The following is a 15,273-nucleotide window of genomic DNA, read 5'->3' on the forward strand; positions in this document are numbered from 1 at the left end:
CTGTTCTGACTTTTTTCTAGTTCCTTGTCTAGAACTTGTAATGCTATTTACTCTTGCCTTTACTTCTGCTTCACATCTCCTATTCACAATTCAAAGACTTTCTTCTCCTCCTCGAGATAAAAGTTATGCAATTTGGGAGTCTTTTAGATGGACCCACTGAAGGGGTACTCCAATTGCTTCCCCCTGCATCCCTGTTCAGCATAGAAGAAGCCAGAGCAGTCTGTGTTCCAATTCCCTATTGGCCATTTGGATAACCTCTTCAGAAGATGGTGTGATAAGAATAGGAAGTAGGAATTCACTAGGCAGATAGGGTAAAAAGACCCCAAAGAAAAGTAGCTAGTTTCTTGGCTAAAATGCACGACGTCCTTGGGCATCTTAGCAACTTACTCTGTTCCAAAGGCCAAAAATGTCAAAAATATTTGGGAGCTTTTATATAATCCTTAAAAGATTTTAGGGTTACCTTATTTTAAAAAATTAAAATTAAAAAAAAAAAGATTTACCTGAGGCTATGTCCCATTGATGGTGATGGTCTAGTTAGCCACTACCTGGAGCCCAAGGTTTTCTCATTCTGGGGACATTTGGGGACCTGGTCCAGGGGTCCTCTGATCTTTGAGTCAATAAGCCCTCTGGTGTCTTAACTTACCACAATAGCAGCAAGGACTCTTAGAAGGAAGTCCGATATTTAGGCTTTGTTTTTTTGCTTTTTAGTGACCTGTCAGCAGACATAAATAGCATTATTTGCCAGTGTATTTCCTCCAGGAGAGGAGCTGGTGGCAAATCCCAAGTCTCCCCAAAAGGCTGTAAGAAAGCCTGTTTTCTCTCTAGCAGCTTTTGCCTCCTTTTGTCCCTTCTTTCCTCTTCTAGACCCTTGTTATAGAAAACAGAATTTACCATCTTTAGCAGGCTATCAGTGAAAGACAGTCTTGGGTCCCAAAGACAATGTTTTTAATTTCCTTCTGATATCAGGAGCAGACTGAGTAGAGAATTCGAGCTGGAAAAAGAGTGTGCTCTCCCATGGCCTCATTAGGCCCCTAAAAAGGGGGACTGGGAAGATAGCACAAGGGTTAAGAGCACTTGCTGCGCTTCCTGAAGTCCTAGTTTGATTCTTAGCATCCATATATGGCAGCTCCCAAATGCCTATAACTCCATTTCCAAGGGATCTGACACCCTCTTCTGGCTTCCATGGGTAACCACACATGTATACATGCACTCACACAGACACATACATATGCATACATATAAAAAAATCTTTTAAAATAAGTTAATAAAATTAAAAAGCAATAGGGTTTTCATTAAGCCCATTGATCAACAATTGTCAATTTGACATAACTTGTTGGTTTTACTTCATTGTAGTACTGGCATTTACACACATCTTTCTTAAGATTATAGTCCCAACCTGGGAATCCTTTGGAATTGTTTTAGGCACTATGAGATATTTGAGATCGAGCATGTATAATTTATCTGTATATCATCTGGCCCTTTGAGTCACTCTAGCTTTTTCAGAATCAGTTGAGGTTTATCTTACAATAACATTTACATCTTTTAAGAAAGTTCAAGAGATGCTGAAAATTCACTATATATATTTTTAAGATCACCTGAAATTACCTAGGTCCTGTTTGATTTGTTTAAGATCCTGTATAGAGAAAGGCTGTTGTGCTCTAGGGAGTTCAGATTCCACAATCAGCTCTTGAAGGGGACACATATAGGCACAGAGATTTACAATGCTGTTAAACATATGTGACACTGGATTTTAGTCTTGGAGGTGTGAAGGTTCTCAGAGGCTTTAGCACTCTTGGTTTAACAGAAGATTCCAAGGAAGGAGATTTGTCAATCGGTTAGTCCTACTTTATTTATGAGGGTCACTATTTCTGGATCTATTTTACATTTTTGGCATAAATTTGAATCTTTTCTTTTTAAAAAATATTTTATTATTTTTATTTTATGTGAATGAGTATATTGCCTGCATGTATGTAAGTGCACCTGAGTCATGCAATTCCCTCGGGAGTCAGAAGAGGCTGTTAGATTCCCTGGAACTGGAGTTAGGATGGTTGTTAGCTGCAATGTGGGTACTGGGAATCGAACCCAGATTCTCTGCAAGAGCAGCCAGTGCTTTTAACCGCTGAGCCATCTCCCTAGCCCTAATAAATTTGAATCTTTCCTTAAAGAAAACTTGTACATAAAATGGCTTAGAGCATTTGCCTATCATATTTACAAAAGAGGTCCGGTTGTAAAATAGTTTTAGGATCATTGCTGCCTTATTCTAAACATGCTTTTAACCTTTCAAGCTTGTAGTTGGACCATGTAGCCCTACAGGGAAAAAAAATCATTTTCTTTTTTTTTTCCCTAAGAAATGAGGATCAAATCTGTTTTAATTATGAAGGCTGCATCAGAGAAGCAAACAACCCAAACTAAAAAGGAGTGACCATTCTAAAAAGGAAGCACAAAAACGTCCAGTGAGCTATGAGGCCTCTGTCTCTGTTCCCTGGCAGGTGGTTCCATTGCCACACATTGCCTAGAACTATGCAGTAGCAGCCTGCTCAATTCCAGAATGCCTTTGGTGAGAACCAAGGCCCAGAAGTGTACTGGGAATTGAGGTAGCATGCTCTCCCCAGCTCCAAAGATACGTTAGTGATCAAGGGCTGAGGTTTCTGATCCAAGAGAGTCAGAACCCACAAGTCACCTTGATCTATAGGTTTCAAGTTGGTGTTTTCTGTCGTTATTTTTCTGTAGAAAAGAAAAGGTAGCCGGGCCTGGTGGCGCACGCCTTTAATCCCAGCACTCGGGAGGCAAAGGCAGGCGTATCTCTGTGAGTTCAAGGCCAGCCTGGTCTACATAGTGAGTTCCAGGACAGCTGGAGCTACAGGGAAACCTTTTCTCAAAAAGACAAAAAAAAAAAAAAAAAAAAAAAAAAAAGAAAAAGGAAAAAGTATGATTTCCTTTCTCAAAAATGCGGCATTAATTTCCTTCCTGTAAGCACTAGGAATGAAAGCACTAGGAATGATCAGGAGGAAACCCAAAAGGAAAGAGCTGTCTATTTTGGCACATGTTACCAGGAAAATTTTTAAGTTCCCTTCAGAATCCACTTTATATAATGGGTAAAATAATGTCTCAAAACCAGAAGAGTCCATCATAAAGGTCTGATATTCATGATATAAGGAATATGTTGACTCCATCACATGGTAATAGAAACACTCAGAAAACATCCAACAAACTTAGTCACTTCTTTTTGCTAAAAGGCACCTGAGTTAGGCATGGAGATAGCAGGAGACAGACACATTTGGAGGGAGAGCCAGTGACCTGCCTGGTGTCGTATCCTAGGAAAACAGGAAAGGTCCTGTAGCCAGGCACAGAAGGGCAGGCACAAAGGGGCGTGTTGGGGGAACAAGCAGTGAATTTTGTGGAGAAGGGGAGTCAATGACTTACCACAAGGAAGTTGACGAAAATCTAATGCAACCAGGCAGAAACTCCGAAAGATGTCACCTGGGACCTCGCTTTTCTCTGTGTTCGGCTTCCCAGGCCTTGTGTTCTCCATCAAAGGAATTCTAAAGAGACACACACTGTAGTACGTAGAAATAGACTATGGCAGACAGTGGTGTAGAAAATATAATTTAATAAAATGAAGCGAGAAAGAGAGAGAGAGAGAGAGAGAGAGAGCACGGCAGAGGGGCCATTGCTCAGATTTACATTACAAAGTAGACTTTATACTCTTGAAGTTTCTAGGACAACTTCCTGTGGGGTGGGTTTTTCTGGGTGATTGACAGGCCTAGTTAAATTAATTCTTAAGGGAAGAGACAAAAGGATGTGATGTTTCAATGGCTGGGGAAGATTGGAATGTCATGCCTCCAACACCTGAACCCTAGGCTAGGGGTTAAAGCTCAGATTCCTTTCTTTGAAGCAGCCTTCTGAGCCTCAACAAAACCCTGAAGGTTCTACCTTTTCATATGGTAGTTTAAATCTTTAGGGGGCAATTGTGATGCTTCTATGCATTACCAAGGAAACAAGGGGGGTGGGTCTTCAATGTCTTCTAAGCCTTCTAGTGTCTAGCTAGCTAGCGAACATTGGCATTCCTCAGGCCTGGCACCGCATATGTCTTTCCAATGAGATGGGAACAGAACTGTCTTCACTGTACTCAAGGGCACAGCTTCCTAGGGGGTCCTCTAACATGGTCCCGTGACTGGGTTTATGCCTTATCTCTGAATTCAATTCAAACTCTCTATACTCTATGCATAATTCATCAGTGACTCACCGCCCCCGCAACAACATCAGAATACCCTAGTCCCTGAAACGTTGATTATACCTCTAACCTCAAGACCAGGATCCTCTAATCTCTTTGAACATCTCATCATTGGACTTCAACTCCATGGGTCCAAACTTCATGAAGATTTTTTCCCATGAGACACTAATAGCAGTTACATTTACCAAGTTCACTCCTCAAGGACAAATGACTGATCTGGAGAGAGGCAGAAAGCTCCTAAGAATTTAATCAAGGGCAACGAACCATGAAGACTTCCCTTAGGGGAAGTCACCTGAGAAAGCTTTGCTTGCTCTAATTCTGCAAAAGACCATATTACTTATTGCTTTCAAACGATGTTTGCTGCATATTTAAACCGTCTCCTTGGGAATAAGGTGGTTGCTGATATACACTGGTAAACACAATTCCTGACTCAGAGCCAAAAACGGGGTGTTTGTACAATTTGAGGAGAGGGAGACACATTTGGAAAATTCTAACTAGATGGAAAGTACTATGTGTATTTTAGAGTACTGAACAAGAATCTTCTCTCAGAGGTATTGGTGGACCTGCTGCGTTTAAGCAGCATGCCGAGTTTTGTAAGCATCCTACATATGAGATACAGGATCGGGCAGACATACACACGTGCTTTGAAGGACTCTATTCCATCCTGGGACACTGTTTCAGGAAAATAACAAACTTTGAGCTATGCTTTTTATTTGATAGCTAGAGCCCCTTACAGGAATTTTTGAGGAGCAACTACATGGGGCACAGCATTTGGGGAGTGTCAGTGGTCCTGAAGTTGCCTATCACATCATCCTTGGGTTCTTGTTGCGATTTCTTTCTTTTACTTTTAATTATGGGGGGGGTGGTATGTATGTATGGGTACAGGTGTCCTCAGAGGCTAAAGGCATCATATCTTGCTGGAACTGGAGTCTCAGGTTGTTGTGAGCTGTCACGTGGGTACTGGGAACCAAACTCAGGGCTTCTACAAGAGCAGTATGCTCTTAACCTCTGAGCCCCAGCCCATTGCTGCTATTGCTTAAAAGCTTCTGGAGTTCTGTGGGCCAGCATCGTTCCTATTCCTGTTTGCTGAAAGATCCTGACAAGGCAATGGAAGGAAGGGACACTGCCTCCCACACTCTTCCTAATGACCACAGCAAGGAGGTTCAAGCTCCTCAAAGCTAGAGTAGGGAATGGGCCCCCAGGAACGCCATGACCTTAGTTTAATTTTTTCAGTGTTGATTTTTCCACCTTGAAGATTTTGTTTGTTCGTACTCTGTTTTATTTTTCCAATTTGCACACCCTGCTTTTCCACTTTTGAAGCACATAACCCAGTCAGCCACTCTTTGCCCTTTCAGAGCAGGGCTAACACTACTCATGAGTCATACGTGTTCCAGGAGACACAGCAGATGGTGAAGATCTCGCTTTGCTTTTGGCTTTAGCCTATGCCCTTGCAATCTCTGCTTCGTTTTCTCAATCTGTCATCTTATTTGTAGAGACAGATCCAGGCCTTGAAATAAAATCGGCTAGTACTTCTCTGCTTTCCCTCAGTTGGTTCACCAACCTTCCCATCATTTCTACCTCTGAAATGCTCAGCTGATGTGAGCAAAGAGAAGTCAATAGGTGCTCAGAGCAGAAGCGATACAAACTAATCGTCCCACCCAGTTATCTTTCAGAAGCTACTGGGCCAACCACGATTTGTGAGCTAGTTCACTGAGTGGTGTCTTGGATTAAAACATGGAACATGCTCTTCATGTTCTTTTTCTTGAACATTACAAAAGCTAGCCTGAAATCACTCTGAGTCCCATCAAGGGTCAGTTCAGCTAGCTCCAGGGACCAAGGTTCTAGGGTGGCCATTCAGTGGCTAGCCTGAAGTAGGTCAAGAGTTGGACCCAGGAACACTGATTTTTCTAGACATTCTGCACTGTAGGACCTTGCCACACAGCTCAAGACTATCTGAAAAATGAGGGGGAAGGGATGAATGAGGGTCCTGGGGTCCCATAGAACTGGATATGTATTGACCCAGAGCTTCTCAAACTGGACATTCTGAAGGATGCCATGGGCCCCAAGGTCAATGAGGGCCTGAAACAGCAACCTTCTTTCTACACCATAGCAGACCATACAAACACCATCCAGCTCCATGCAGACAGACAAGGAAAACACCAAAAACATTCATTTAACTTCCTTTGAACTTGTTGCTGACAGAGACGGAGCAAGCAGCCCTCCTGGGAGGAATGATCTCCCAGGAAGACTTGCCTGTGGCTGACTCAGGCAAGTAAGTGGTAGATACAATAAAAAAAAGGGCCTCTAGTTTGCAGCAGTTCTTCTGTAACTCCTGGCATTGTCTCAGACTTAGACTGCTGCATTAAGTCAGCACTGTGTCCTATGGGGCCACGGAGGGGTTAGCACTCACAAACCAAGCGAACTCTAGATCCATGGCAATGCCTCACTTAAGGCCCGAACACCCAGGGGAAAGAGACACAGGTTGCAACTTCTCTCTTGGCTCAAGTACCACCTTCTCCCTAGATAAGCTTGTACTTCGGTGACATGAGATAGACAGGAGGCCCTGAGAAACAGGTACCTGCCCAACATGCCAATCCCTGAATCCCCCAGCTTTCCTTCCACTCTACCCCCACCCCCATCTCTCCAAGGCCAAGGCCCAGATGGAGGTGTGAAAGTAAGGTGTAAAGAAAATACTCCTTGTCATTCAAAGTATGCTCACTCTTCATCTGAACTTTGGAGACCTTGCCAGGTCTCAGTTTGTATTTCGTCCTCATCAGTCCCCTTCTGAGACTTTCATCAGCTAGATCTCAAGGCTTCTGCCTCTTAGTGACCTCCTACTTGGTTTTCCAGCCCACTGTGCACTGTAAAGCCTCATTTTCACATAACTAGGTCTTCCAGATACGCTGAGCCCCTTAGCACCCACGTGGGGCCTTTAGTTACCTGTGCTCTGTGGCTTCTTTTGTCTTATATTACCTGCCCACTTCCATCATAACCCCCACCCTGCTACACTGACTTGACATTTCCTGTGGATGCCATGTTCTCCCTTATGCCTCTACATTTTTGTGAACACTGTTTCCTTATTCTGGAATTTTCTTTCTTTTGCCCTGACCAAGCGTCGTCTTATCTAGCTAAGGTTTTTAGGATCATACTCCTGTGAAGTCTTCGGTAGGCAGAGTACAGGGTATGCAGCCATGATTTCATTACTCCCTGCTTTGCAGAAGTCTCCAGCTGCCATGGTGTTTCTGCCACATACGCCACATGTGTAACGTGGACTGTAAGTGCCAGTTCTCCACAGCACAGTTGCCAATTACAGGCATTTGTTGGACCATGCTGTGCGGTCCTAGGACCTAGCAGAGTTCCTAGAAGAGTCTAAGTTTGCTCATTGTATGCTTACATATGCAGAATATTAATGAGTGCAAGAATGAAGAGAAGGCAAATGTCACCAATAGCATACTTAATTATAGGGGAAGAGGAGTCAAATGTGGGTTATCAAAGTGATGGGACATATAAACTATTCCAGAGAAAGTTCTGTAAGAAGAGGTAGGAAGGTTTTGGTCTAGAGAAGCCACAAAACAGGGAAAAGGCTAAACATGTGAGTCACAGCTGTATTTGGGGGAAATCAGTGAGCTGTGAAAGGTCCAGGCTAGATTTGCGACCTAGTACAGAAAAAAAAATGTCCTGCAGATAAAAGGAAAGGGATGTGCACAGGGAATTTTGATTCTAGGCTTCCAGAGCAGAACATCAATGGCCGTTACAAGCATCTTACATTAAAATTTAAAAAGGAAAAGGCAAAGCAAACCAAAAGCCACAACAGCATCAAAAGTTCCAAGACCCCTCATGAGCAATCTGTGCCCTGTTTGTTTCTCAGTCTTCGGCCTAAATGAACTTGGTCACTCCTTTGTGCAGAAGGAAATCCATCTCCCTGAACTGAGTGTCAATGTAAAGAAAAATGAAAAAATTAACTTGGGATAACTGATATTTTCCCAGATAAACCTATCCCACTATGACTCTTAGAGCTACAGTTGACTGCACAGGAACACATTCACACAGAAGATCCTAAAGGAAGACAATGCAAACCCAGCAAAGGGCTGAAGAGAAACCTTGGTACCAGGCAGGAGTGTCCGGCAAGCCCTGGTCTGTCATAACTTCCTTACACACTGTGTTCCACTGTATTTTTATGCCCCACTAAGAGATAGAGGATGCCTCTTTCCTAATCACTATTAATTACAAAATATCATCTTATTTTGAGTTCATATGAACAGAATCTACAAGACACAGACCTTTGGAGAAGGAATTCCAGGTCTGTCCAAGTATAGAGAAACAGTTGGCATCCTTACCGTGCAGAGCATTTGTCACAACAATATTTACAGAGATGAACAAACATTAAGAGATCTAAACACATGTATTCAAAATGATACAAAATTCCAAAAAGTACTATGTGGGAAAATGAAGCAAAGATGTTTGCATGAAATGAAATGTCTTATAGCTCGCCTTTTAAATACTAGACCTCAGTAGCACCTTTATCCTCTACCTTCAAGGTAGGGTAACTCTGAGCAGAGCTCTACTATTTACAAGATGCTGTGGCAATTAAAGGATGCCGCCAGACAGACACAGGAGCCCTACGCACATCCTGCTGCCAAGAGAGGACTTTGGACTCTAGAGTGATGTAACCAGATTCAAAAGGCTTCCAGTCCCAGGCCTGTGAAGTGGCCCAGGGAAGGCAGGACGGATAACCCTGCTAGTAATCCGCTTGTGACCAACAGATCAATAACAGTACGTGCTTTAAAAACCACACTCTTATCCCCTGGGTGTGGAGGGACAAGTCTGTCTAGATTACAGATGAGAAAAGAGGGTAAGTTTCCAAGACAATTAACTCCTTTTTCTGCAAACAGACAATGGAACATTTTTCCCCTTACCTCAAGGATTGCGTTTGTAAATGTGGAGACAAATTTTCATTTTCTTGGTTCCCAAGAAAGCAGAAGGTTGTTGATGTGAGCAAGTCCTTTGTGACTTTGATCCAAAAGTTTGGGTGTCCTAGCTAAACACCCTCAGGGCCTTGTTGGTATTTATGAGGCTATGGTCAGCTTAGACTGGCTACCGACTCATCTGTATGCAGCAGTTCTCAAAGAACATGGTTTACTTTATAACCGGATCCAAAAGAGTAGGCGTGGCATTCAATGAGTGAGATACACCAAAGGTGTTGAGCTGCCAAGCTAATTAAGAGAGATTGGTTTATGGAGCCAGGGCTTGGAACCAGAAAGCAAGTATGTTCCTGTGACAGTGTCCACAACAGATGAATGAGTACACAAGGGTAAGGATGCTCCAAGGTGGGGATTCAGGGTCCTCAAGGGACCCCTCCAAAGTGTCACCTGGTGATTCAGCTATTCTAGGTCAGGCCAACCTGACTTTCCAATGGTCTTTCTTTGTCACTTTAGTTAAAGGGCAATGTAGACCTTTATAGCACAGACTCTTCTGGAGACAGGTAGGGTTGAGATCCTGCTCCACCAACTGCTACCTGAGATAAGTTGCCTAGTTTCTTGCCCACCCTCAAGAGTCTGTAGTGGGAAGTAAGTAAGATAACATGGCAAAGTACTTTACATAAGTATATTCCACCCTCTAGGGTCATCTAGATCCCTCAAGGAGGCCTTAGATCCCTTCTGAGTTGTCTCTTCCCAATATTCTCTCAGATTATAGTGTCCTTTGTAAACACCCACTTTACCACTGATCACCACCAGAAGCATGAGAAAGACTGTGTTGTAAGCTGCCACTGTGCAGCGGGAGCAATGGCACTTCAAAAGCTGTTTCGTTCTCTGAGGACACAGAGATTCCGGCTTTGACTCAGAAGTAGAAATGATGAATGACCAGGAGAAAGCCCAAGATGCACCTCAGCTTGGAGACCACATGCCAATGGCTCTGACATCACAGCCATTGTATAATTGTTTCTGCCAGGTTGAAGCATTCTACCAGGGAGAATGGAGTGTCACTAAACTCACAAGAAGGTTGCAAGACTCGGAAAGCATCTCCCCAAGGCTATGTAGCCAGAAAACAATTGCTGGGGGAGGGGAGACTCTTGGTGGTATAGCTGCCTCTAAGTTGCTTAGGGAACGTTAATGATGTAGCTTCCATGAGTTGCCATTCATCCTGGAATGGGCTTTTTGGTAATGCAGCTCCCTGTGTCACCCATGCTTCTCTACAAGTTGGCTTCATCCATGCTCCTGAAAGTGACCTCGTTAATGTTGTTGATTCTCCAAGCTGGACTTGGATGGGATTGTTTCTTTGGTCTGACATCAGTGCCCTTCCAGGATTGAAGACACTTTTATTTATGCCTCCCCAGGAAAAATCATATGACAATCACCTTCTACAGGAGAATTGAAACACAATGGTATCCACCGAGAAGATGAAATGGAAATTAATGTGACATTACATGGAGAAGGAATAGGTAGGTGCTATAGAAAAGAAAAAAGAATATAAATGGTTCCTGTGGTCTTGAATGATGAAATTTAATTGACAATGTGACAGTTTTAAGAAGTGGAGCCTATAGGAGGTGATTAAGTCATGAGGATGGATCACTCCAGGATGGTATTATGACCACTGCAGAAGGGCTTGATGGAGTGCATTGTCTTCTGCTGTGAGGACACAGCATCCATCTCCTTTCTGCCCTTCTACCTTCCGCAATGTAAAGACATGGTGTTGAAGGTGTCACCTTGAACACAGAGACCAAGTGCTTATCAGACACAGAATCTACCATTTCCTTAATCTTGGGCTTTCCAGCTTTTAGAACTCTAGTGATAAATATTTGCTATTTGTAAATTATCAAGTCACATGTGTTTTGTTACCGTAGTACAAGCTGACAAAGACACAGCTGTAAATAAAACCTCTATGACAGTATTTCCCATGTCAAGTTCCATTTGAGACCTTTATCAGGGAGCAGCTATATGGTATAGGGAAAAACAACAGGAGGAGAGATTGAAAAACTCTTGCTAAGAGCAACTTGTCCCTTCATACAAGTGTTTTCTATGGGCACTTCAGTTCCCAACTATGGGCCTCTGTGCCTAAGTTCATTCCTTCTCCAGAAGCACCTCCTTGCTCAGTCCCTCACTGTGTGGCTCTCCACTGACCTTCCAGATCTCCCTACCCAACCCAATGAAATATTCCCCAACCCTAGCCTGACCCCAACCCAACTCCAAGCAGTCTGACCTCCTCAAGTCAGGCTATGGAGTCCCCTGTGGACACCCCCTGAAGACCTCCAAGTGCAAAGAGAGCCAAACTCAGAGCCCACATTGTTGACTTAACACAGCAAGATGCTAAAGAGAACCCCTGCATCACCATATGGACTCTTCCTCAGACTCTATAGCAGTCTAGGACATGTCCTCCAATCTGCCTTCCCTCTCTCCTTCACTCAGACATCAGCCTTGAATCACAGTCTCTGGTTACTTCTGGCCTCCTCCCAATATCCTCTCACCTGGGCATTTCCCCTAATAAATTCTTTATACCATTAATCTCATTTTACGGTCTGCTTCTTGGAGGCCCTAGACAGGCACATGGAGCTGTTCACACAAGATGGGAATTATAAAAGAGCTTGGCAAAAGAAACACTGGGGTCCCATAGAACATCTCAGGAAACGGGTTTTCATGAATCAGTGTCCAAAACAGCACTTGCAGGAGCTGCCAGCGTGAGCTGTGTGCCTTTTCATCCTCCCAGACACCCCATCGTGGCAAGGCAAACGTGTGTACAAACATATATATATCTCAAAGGTAAACAGTACTTCTCAGAGACAGAACTGAATAAAGCCCCAAAGGATGAAAATAAATGTTTTCTTAAATGTCTCATTCATTTGTGAAGCAGGTTCCTCTTGCACAATGGCACCAGATTGTCTCATTATAATGTCTACCAGGTAGTGCCTTAAGTTGGTCCACCCTCTTGTCCCCCACCTTCAAAACTGGACCCCTTAGCGCCTGCAGGGAATGAGAAAGAGACTTGTTGCTAAGCAATGGAGGAAGGCAGGACTGATGCATTCTTTGAGCACCACAAATTCTGGTACTGATGAGCAAGTGAAGACTGACCTGATGGATGCTCCATGTTCTGTGAAGCCCATATGACTGTTCTTCCCATCCTTCCTCCCACCCATTGTCTGCTCTAGCTCCAACCCCCATCTGCTACTTTATCATCTCTGTGGTCAGGAAGAAAGCCTGGGTCACCATCCCACACCATTTGGCAGAGTGAGAAGGGTGGCAACCTGTTCTTTTGTGTTTTTAACCACAGCATTGCTGACCAGGAGGAAATTCCTATGGATTAATCCTATAGGATTCCCTATTCCTATGGAAATTCAGGATTCAGCACCTGAAGAAGGATCAAAGTCAACAAATTTAAAGGATTTTTGAAATATTGTCCTATTCACCTAATTTTCCAGTAGAAGCCATTTGAAAGAGGAAGACAGAACATTTGAGTCCCATAACAAAGGAGAGCATTGACAGATTCCCAGAGGCAGGACCTGTGGAAGTAGGCAGCAGGCAGGACTTGGCAAAATAGAACCAAAGGCTAGGTTTGAGGAGTGGGAGGGGCATGGAGGACAGCCAGGCAGAGCTGCCAATCCTGGCAAGGTTGTCAAGGTGACTTCTTCCTAGTCTAAAAGAGGAAGGGGAGAAGCTTCCCTCTGTTCAAGAACTTTGCACACAGCATCACAATTCATTCTTTGAGGTGCCCTTGGATTTTACTGATACATAGAGAAATGAAAATACTTGCTTCTGGATACACACTCAGTTTGTGAACAACCTGAAGTTCAAGTTCAGGCCTACCAGTGATGAGGAGGCCCTTCCCAGTGATTGCTTCATGGAGGTGGTTAGCCATGCAGTAGCCAAATGTCCCCCAGTAGGTGAACAGAGCTTTGAATCTTCACCCCACCTCTAATCTAGTTCGTTAAACATCACTTTTAACCATAGTCTTTATGTAGCTCCATAAATATTCTCTTCAGAACCATGAACTCATCCTTTTGGTAATTAGGGAAAAAATCTAGAAGAAACACAAGATTAAAATATGGTAGATTAGCCAGGCGTGGTGGCACACACCTTTAATCCCAGCACTCAGGAGGCAGAGGCTGGCAGATCTATATGAGTTCAAGGCCAGCCTGGTCTACACAGTGAGTTCCAGGCCAGCTGGGGCTACAAGGAGACCCTTTCTCAAAAAACTCTGGAGGCAGAGGCAGGAGGATCTCTGTGAGTTCAAGGCCAGCCTGGTCTACATAGTGAGTTCCAGGCCAGCTGGGGCTACAAGGAGACCCTTTCTCAAAAAGACCAAAAACAAAAAAATATAGATTTATGGTAGATTAAACAAGTGTTTTGTTTTTGTTTTTTTAAGACAAACAAGAACCCAAAAGGTAAAAACCCACAGACAAATGGGAAAGAGAAAATAGTGATCAAGAGAGTTTACAAAATTTAGGAAGCTGGAAAAAAGCAAAGAGAGCAGAGCTGCAAACACTGAGCCCAGACCTGTGGGGACAAAGGCAGTAAAGTGCCCCAAACCCAAGAGCCAGAGAGACCAGGAGGAGGAAGCCAGCACTGAGCAATCTGCGCACTCCTCAAACCACAACCTGGCCTGAAGAGCAAGAGAAAGCGGGCACCTCTGGACAGGGCCGATGTTTACAGCTAAAACCAGGAAAACTGGTCAGAAGTCCTTATAGGAAACATGTTTCCCAGCCCAAGATTTGAAGTTTACTCCAGAAAACCAGAAAGGGTATGAACTTGGGTTCTTCAATCAGAGCTTAGGGTGGGAACGAGGAACTTTTCAGTAGAAACTAAGAAGTCCACACCTCCTTCCCCAATTCAGGGCTTAAGTGCTGGATCTTAGTCATACAGGAGAAATGTCAAGTTGTCATCAGGAAACTACTGGGCTAGGAGGAAAGACCCCTTGGTGCTGTCTTTGTGGTGACCTCTTGGGGTCTTTCCACCAGCAGGATAGGATCAAATGTAGCCTTCTTTCTCAGTGCTTCCAATAGGTGTCACTCTCTTAAATGCCAGACAGCTAAAGGTCATCAGACATCTGAGAAAAGGTGCTACCATGAAAGAGACTCAAGCAAATACATATAATAAATAATAAATAGAGACAAAGCAGGGAATAGAATTAATTAAGAAAAGATGATACTGTAGATAAGAAACAAGAACAAGAAATTGGAATAAAAGGATCTGAGAAAGAGCATTGGAAATATAAATTCTTAAAGCAGAGCAAAAAGTATAAAACAAAGCAAAGAAAACTAAGGAGAGACTAGGTTCAGTTCAGGAGATTCAGCACCTGCATGATGATAACACGTGGCAGCCATGACACTGAACCTGGCCACCTAACAGATGCACACAGTAAATGCCGTCACAGCCTCTGTTCTGAGACCATGGGCCCATGGGATGCTCCCAGGGATCAAGGTAGGTCAGTGCCTAGAAGGGCTCAGAAGGGCCCTAAAGAGGACACCTGCCCAACTGACTCTGAGGATAGCCCGTGCTTGGGGTGACTGTCAGGGAAAACAGGACAGATGGAGCTGCCAACAGTGATATTAAAAAGAGATTTCCCAGATGAGTTAATGATAAATATAGAGAGAGCTAAGTAAATTAAAAAATGAGAAAATTGTTAATGCTACTAAATGCAAACATATATAAGTGAAAGAAAATGTATTTATTATGCACTAATATAGCGTAGCTGTGAGCAATATTTAATGAGTCCTAATAATGTAAAAATTAAGCATTGATCTAATAAAAATTTTATACAACTATATAGGTAATAAGAGCCTTTCAAACTCTGAATGTATAATTAGTACGTTAAAAACAAAGTAAAAGAGCATCATTCTTTTATTTTCTGTGGTTCTATGATTCAATCCAGGGCCTTGCACAAACCAGACAAGTGCTCTACCAATTGAGCTGGATCCCCAGCCCACACAGTCCCTTTTTATCACTGAATAATTTACAATGAAATGAGGTAAGGTGGAGCAACTACAGCGGCAGTAGGCTCTGGGCCATTCAGATGAGGCCTCTGACTTTCCTTGACCCATGGTACTCAGG

The 15,273-nt window shown here is 43.4% G+C and overlaps 1 protein-coding gene across 1 annotated transcript in view; it reads right to left on the reverse strand.

The window, feature by feature from the left end:
• The window catches only part of Kcnj1 (potassium voltage-gated channel subfamily J member 1), a 34,401-nt gene extending 25,164 nt beyond the window's left edge, over window positions 1–9,237 (reverse strand). The window contains exon 1 of the mRNA XM_017800188.1: window positions 9,151–9,237. The gene's annotated coding sequence lies outside the window, so the exon portion shown is untranslated. The remainder of the gene's footprint in view (window positions 1–9,150) is intronic.
• Between the last annotated feature and the right edge of the window lie 6,036 nt (window positions 9,238–15,273).

Source organism: Nannospalax galili, unplaced genomic scaffold (genome assembly GCF_000622305.1).
Source record: "Nannospalax galili isolate Female #2095 unplaced genomic scaffold, S.galili_v1.0 scaffold541, whole genome shotgun sequence".
In the NCBI taxonomy this organism is placed as follows: domain Eukaryota; kingdom Metazoa; phylum Chordata; class Mammalia; order Rodentia; family Spalacidae; genus Nannospalax; species Nannospalax galili.